A 6,446-nucleotide genomic window follows, 5' to 3' on the forward strand; every position below is an offset into this window, starting at 1 on the left:
TTAGAGCCAATCCTACTCCACTCCCCCCCCCCTATATTATTTGTAACTGTGCTGAAAAGAAGCATGCTGTACCCATTGGTGGGGCGCATGGATCAGGAGGCTTTGGAGAGGGAAGGAGATTTAAATCCTTTACCCCTCTGTAAACTTCCAGCTCGTCAATGGGTCTCCTCAGACTTGGCTGGCAACCTTTAGTCTGGAAAGACTCTGGTAGAAGCCTACAGCACCCGGTATTCCCAGGCGGTCTCCCATCCAAGTACTAACCAGGCCTGACCCTGCTTAGCTTCCGAGATCAGACGAGATTGGGCATGTACAAGGTAAACACTAGGCTGCCTCAGACTTGCACCAGTTCTTTAGCTGGCACAAGTTCAAGGAGAGAAAGGGGGTAGGGAGGCTGCTGACAGAGGGGGTAGAATCCACAGGACCCAGTCTGCTCCACCCCTTCCTGCAGCCTTCCCACCCACTGTTTCTCCCCCTTCCTCACCCAAGCTCTTGCTCCATTTTGTACACTCCCCACCCCTCCCGCAGTTGCCTTACTTACTCCGGTGGCCACGGCACAGTCTGATGACGGATGCCATCTCTTGTGGCAGTGCTTTCAAAATGGCTGCTGACAGAGCACTCCCCAGGCTGTCAGTGACCATTTTGCAACAGCGGCACTCTGTTCCACTGTTCCGAACTCTCCGACTGGCAGCCAATCCTGTATAAGATTGGGATGCAGTTGAGATCCTGGTAACTGTGCCACCTGGGGCCAGGACCACAAAGTGCCACCTCCCATGCCATCCCACTCCCACCAGGCACATCAGGGGGTCTTCTGAGGCCTCTGGAAGGTCTAAGAATGTCACTTCCAATTTTCAGCAAAAACCAGAAGTGACCTTAGGTCTTCTTGAGGCCTCAGAAGGCCTTCTGGGGGCTGGGGATGCCATGGGTAGTCTCCCTGGCTCTCAAAAAGCATCAGAAAGGCCTGTTAAAAAAAAGGTGATGTGGGAGGGGGTCATGGTGGCAGTGTCTGGGGTGGCTCCCTGGGACATTTGCCCCCCATGACGCCCCCCAGGTATGCCAGTATTGGGCTGTCAGTCTAGAATTCATGATAGTCATATGCTACTTACAAGTTCCAAGGCACCACAGTCATTCTCTCTCTCTCTCTCTCTCTCTCTCTCACACACACACACACACACACACACACACACACACACCCCATTACCAGAATACTGATTTCATAACAGGAAAAAAAGAGCCTGAACATTTAGACTGTCATTGTTTTTTATCGCGGGGAGAAGCTTGGATGCCCTCCATAGCGAGTCTTTTGTTTTGCCTAGCTGGTATAGATTACTAAAAGCAAAGTATCTCTCAGTAGTCTTTTGATCTGTCAAATGAAAGGCCTGGTCACATGAGAATGCATTTAATACACTGGGGCTTAATTACTACGAATATGTTGGCAAACAAACTACACAATGTGTTGACACTCTGTGTGCCTGTATGTGTATTTATATATACACATTGGAGTACACACTGGAGTGTTGTGTTTGGACAGTGAATAAGGGGGAAAATGCAACAAAACAGCTATTAGAGATTCAAGCATGGGGGAAAAAACACATTCGGTTGCGAGTTAATTTTAATTAGTCCTCCATAGTTGCTGGAGGTATGACATGTTAGACTTCCCAGGGACAATGTTCTAATCCTGTTTAAAATGTTATTTTAATTAAAGTGACTCAGGACCTCCTTTGAGTAAACTCTACATGCTTTAGGGTGGAGGAGTGAGTAGCAGGCTCACAGCAAGTATAACATCAGCATCTTCTCCTTGCGTGAAGTTCCCCAATCATTAAAGTCAGTGCAGTAGGCCTTAATTAGGTACCCCACCTATGGGAAGTCCACTTTGCAGTTACATGGTACAGGACCTTTTCAGTGTTGTCATGGAGATGATGGTACTCTGCCATACTTTGTGTACACCTGGATAAGCCTCCAAGCCTCCTCTTTCAACCCCAAATAAGGCTCCTCCCATCTATTCATCAATCTTCCAATCATCCTTCCCCCCCCCTTTCCTCCCACTGTACTTAGTACCAGAGTCTATACTTAGACTATACTCTGGCATGGGAAATGTTAAACAGAGTGCTGCATATCCCACAGACTACGTGTCTGAGGCACCATGAGGGAAAGACAACCTCCTTTCTTCTTTCCCTTTACTACTTCTGGAGTACCACAGGGAGTGGGTATGTGGGATGAGAACAGAGAGAAAGCCAGCAAGAAGGGAGACACACATGCTAGAGGGCAGGAAATTCCACATTTGGGGGGCTGCCACTGAGAAGGCCCTTTTGCTCCTCACCAACTACCAAACCTCAAGGGGACGTTGGACACTCAAGAGTGCTGCCCTTCCTGATCTTAATGGATGGGTAGATGGATAGCCCAATCCTATCTAGGCTACTGGCGCCATGGTATAGCGGTGCTGAAACATCTGCCGCTGTATCCCACAGGGCCAAGGAGGAAGCTGGAGGTCTCCTTGGGGTAAGGGAATATTGGTTCCCTTACTGCGTGTTGGGAATGGGCAGCCCCTATGGCGCTAGTCGGATCTGCACCAGCTGTATTGTACAGCTTTGGGGTTCGGGAAGCGGGATAAGATATTGTGTATGTCTCTGGTGTCACCCCCCTCCTGGGCCTGACCTGTCCCCAGGATGCCCTCTCCCCACCCAGAGACACCGCCTCCCTGCTGCTGTTCTGCCCTCCCCACACCTCCCCGCTGCCCAGTGGTGCCCTTACCCACAGTCAGTGGACAATGCTCCTGACCTCCAGTGGTCACAATGTGCTTTATGGCACATTTGAGACTGCACACATTCCCATTCCACCAGTGGTAGCTGGCATCGGATTGGCCCTAATTTTCACTGCGCATTTGGTGAATGGGAGTCCCATATTTCCGAGGCTGGAAATGAGTCTTGGTGACATCTCTATTAAAGATTGACCTTTCTGGCCTGTGTAGGCAGCAGAAGAGCAGTGTTAGCAGATACGAGAATATATCACATTGGAGAATATGAAGTATATGAATCTTTGCTAATATAGCTAGTATAATGACCCCTCTTAAGTACCAGCATAGCCTTCCCCCCCCCCAGACTAACTTCCTCTATTTTCCTAACCTTGATCTAGTTTCATTGGGTTTGATCTATCTTTGAAGTATGTATGGGGAAAGATCTGTCAGTGGAGAGCACCTATTGGCTAGTAGTGCCCACTGATGCCATGGAAGCATTTCTTTCTTTCATCAATCCCCAAACATGTTTTGCAACAGCATTTAAATTTTTTCCATTTTCAAAACAATTTTTTTTTTTGGGGGGGGGGGGAGAATGAATATATATGTCAGTATACATAAGACACTTTAAATGAATGTTTAAAAAGAAGAGCGGCTAGTCTAAAATATTGGAGGCAGGGGGAGAAAAATGGCTGAACTAACTTTTCAGATTTTTTTTGGTATATGTATTTATCCTGCAAACTGTGAAGTTGTGAACAGATTGGATTCATACTTCGGATCAAAACCTGTTGAGACTTCTCCTTTTATAGGCATTGGCTTGCACCATTTCATCTTCCATTGTGCTCATCCTTCCTTCTGAACTTCTGCTAAAGGATACTTCGGTTACGTCCTACTGTAGTGGTACCCAGACTGTGAGCTGTGAACACGCCAAGGAGACATGGAAACCAACCAGGGGAGCTGCTGAATCCTCAAAAAACCTGCTGCCCTAATGGGATTATTACACAATGTATAGGACTGTGGCCCTAATAGGGAGCCATGGCCAATGGCCCAGTAGGTCAAGGGAGCTGCCAGTCGAAAAAGTTTGGGAACCACTGTCCTAAAATGTGGACTGGAAGTACTTTTTAAAAAAACAGTTTGGCATTTCTGAGTATAAATTTTTCTTTAATTGGGGCAAACAATATAATTTAGAGAGAAGAGAGAAACTGGTTTGGACACACAGCCAAAGTGAGCTTGTTTTGGATATGCATGTTGGCTGTATATGCATGTTGGCATGTTGTTTTGGATATGCATGTTGGATATGCATGTTGGTTTTGGATATGCATGTTGGATATGCATGTTGGCTGTTTTGGATATGCATGTTGGGACATGTCTTGGCACATGTCCCAAAATATAGTAGGTTTACTTTGACGGCAGATTCTGAATTCATGGCCAACTGTGTTTTACCTGAGTTGAGAAAAGGTAACTACAAAAAAGATGGTGTTTTAAGCAAGGCATAAGGCTATGTTTGTTCTTGAAAGTGGAATTCTGATCAGATCATTTTTTGAAGGAATCATTCAGGCTCAGTCAAGACAATTAAAACTGCCTCTTAATGGATTATTATCAGAGGCAAGCATTTGTGGAAAATATTACTTGCCTATATAAGATCTAGACTGCAAGGTGCTAACAGAACAATCCTACCTGTGTTTACTCCAAAGAATGTCCCATTGTGTTCAGTGGGCGTTATTCCCAGGCGAGTGTATGCAGGATTTCAGCCTTCAAAAAGTGCAAGGAAAGTGAGAAAACAAATACAGGTAAAACACAATTCGAAAAAGCAATTGGGAACCTAACGCAAAAAATAAATTTAATTAATTAAATAAATAAATAAAAAGCAGGAATGTACCAATTCAACATGAAAGCACAGGAACATAAGAAGAGCCCTATTGGATGATGCCAAGGGCCCATCTAGTTCAGCTTCCTGTATCTCACAATGGCCCACCAGATGTCTTGTTGACATTCCCCTGTACCTGGCTGGCAATCCGAGATACGCTACCTCTGAAACCTGGAGGTCGCATACAACCATCATGACTTGTGATGGATCTTCCTTCCATAAATCTGTCCAATTCCCTTTTAAAGGCACCTAGCCCAGTTGCTATCACAACATCCAGTGGTAAGGAGATCCACAGATTAACTACGCACTGGGTAATGAAAGATTTCCTTCTGTCTATTCTGACACTCCCGACAGTCAATTTTAGTAGACATCCCATGGTTCTGGTCTTGGATGAGAGCTTGCCAGATCCCTGATACAACCCCTGCCTTTTTGAACCCCTACTCAGGCAACAGATATAAAAAATACGAATCCCCTCGTGATCACCATTCATGCTTGGCAGGCTGTGTTTACCTTGATGGGTCATGCATGGTCCAGACTGGATGTATGTAAATAGTCTCTGGTTTTGGAAGGGCACAAGGCCGCAGAGGCTCCCTTGTATCCTTTTAATGTGTGAGTGACTTGACCAGGGTTTCCAGCTTCCTCCAAAATGACACTGTTTTTCCAAGTTTTAATGTTTTCCTCAGGTGGATGAGTGACAAAAGTTAAGTGTGGAACATTTTAGCTGTTGCTAGATCCCTTTATCCAGGGGACTCTCCCAGTACCAGCCTCCCTCCCCATTTTTCATGTTAGCCATCTTGTGATGTCACCTTGTGACATCATCAACCCCCCTCCCACTTCACTAATCTGAGTTTTTTGGATGCGTCTGACTTTGCAACCCTAGGGTTGACTTTTTTCCCCCTTGGCTGATTTATTTGGTATTTTTGCCGTTTCAGACCTTTTTCTTCTCCACCTCCCACCCCAAATCCCTGCTGAATTCCTGCTCAGTGGCTGCCAGGGTTATTTAAAGTGACTTTTTCATTTTTCTCACTTAGGCCAGAATCTATGGCTGGAGATATAATTGTATGAGCGAATGTTTCCGTGTGAGGGAGCAGTTTATGGTTCCGGTATGAAAGTTGAACGTTTCAACTTGGCTAACACAACCACTGAATAAACACATATTGATATTATAGAACAAAATAATATATTAACGCATTGCTCATTTGTGCTCTGATAGTCACCCCCGCTACTATTAGTCACGCGGCGAGTGACAAACACAATTACACTCAAGTGCTAATAGAGTGGAAGGGCAAATCGGCCCGACCTCAGCATCCCAGGTCGATTTAAATGTTTGATGTCTCATTGAATTAGTATCACAGTGTGAAAGACAAAGCTCAAGTTAATGCAAATGAGGCTGGACATGCAATACTGCTGATTGGGCTGACATAATTAGAATAATATTCTCCACACAGCTAATAACAAGCCGAAGAAATAAATAACCAAGAGATAACTTAATGGCTGCGTGAGCAAATGCTCCTCGGAATATGCTAAGGTTAGCGTTTTTCTGTTTACTCACCGAGTGGCAGTGAGGGTCTCCCCAGTCTCTTCTCTCCCTACCTGCCCCACTTCCTTATAATGGGATCATTACATGATCTATACATTGGACTAGACAACTATATATTGATTTCCACTGATCTCACTGATTGATTTCCTTAATAGTCTAGGGATCCAATCCTATCCAAATTCCCAGCATTGATGCAGCCACAGTACAGTCGCAAGGTAAGGGAATTAATGTTCCTCTACCTTGAGGAGACCTCTGTGACTGCCCCCCCCAATCACAGATTGTAGTACTTGCCCTGTTGGTATGGCTGCATC

At 45.4% G+C, this 6,446-nt stretch overlaps 1 pseudogene; it reads right to left on the reverse strand.

Moving 5' to 3' along the window:
* Positions 1-212: 212 nt before the first annotated feature.
* Positions 213-327, reverse strand: LOC136659517 (5S ribosomal RNA; annotated as a pseudogene).
* Positions 328-6,446: the final 6,119 nt, after the last annotated feature.

This window comes from Tiliqua scincoides, chromosome 8 (assembly GCF_035046505.1).
Source record: "Tiliqua scincoides isolate rTilSci1 chromosome 8, rTilSci1.hap2, whole genome shotgun sequence".
NCBI classification, from domain to species: Eukaryota; Metazoa; Chordata; class Lepidosauria; order Squamata; family Scincidae; genus Tiliqua; species Tiliqua scincoides.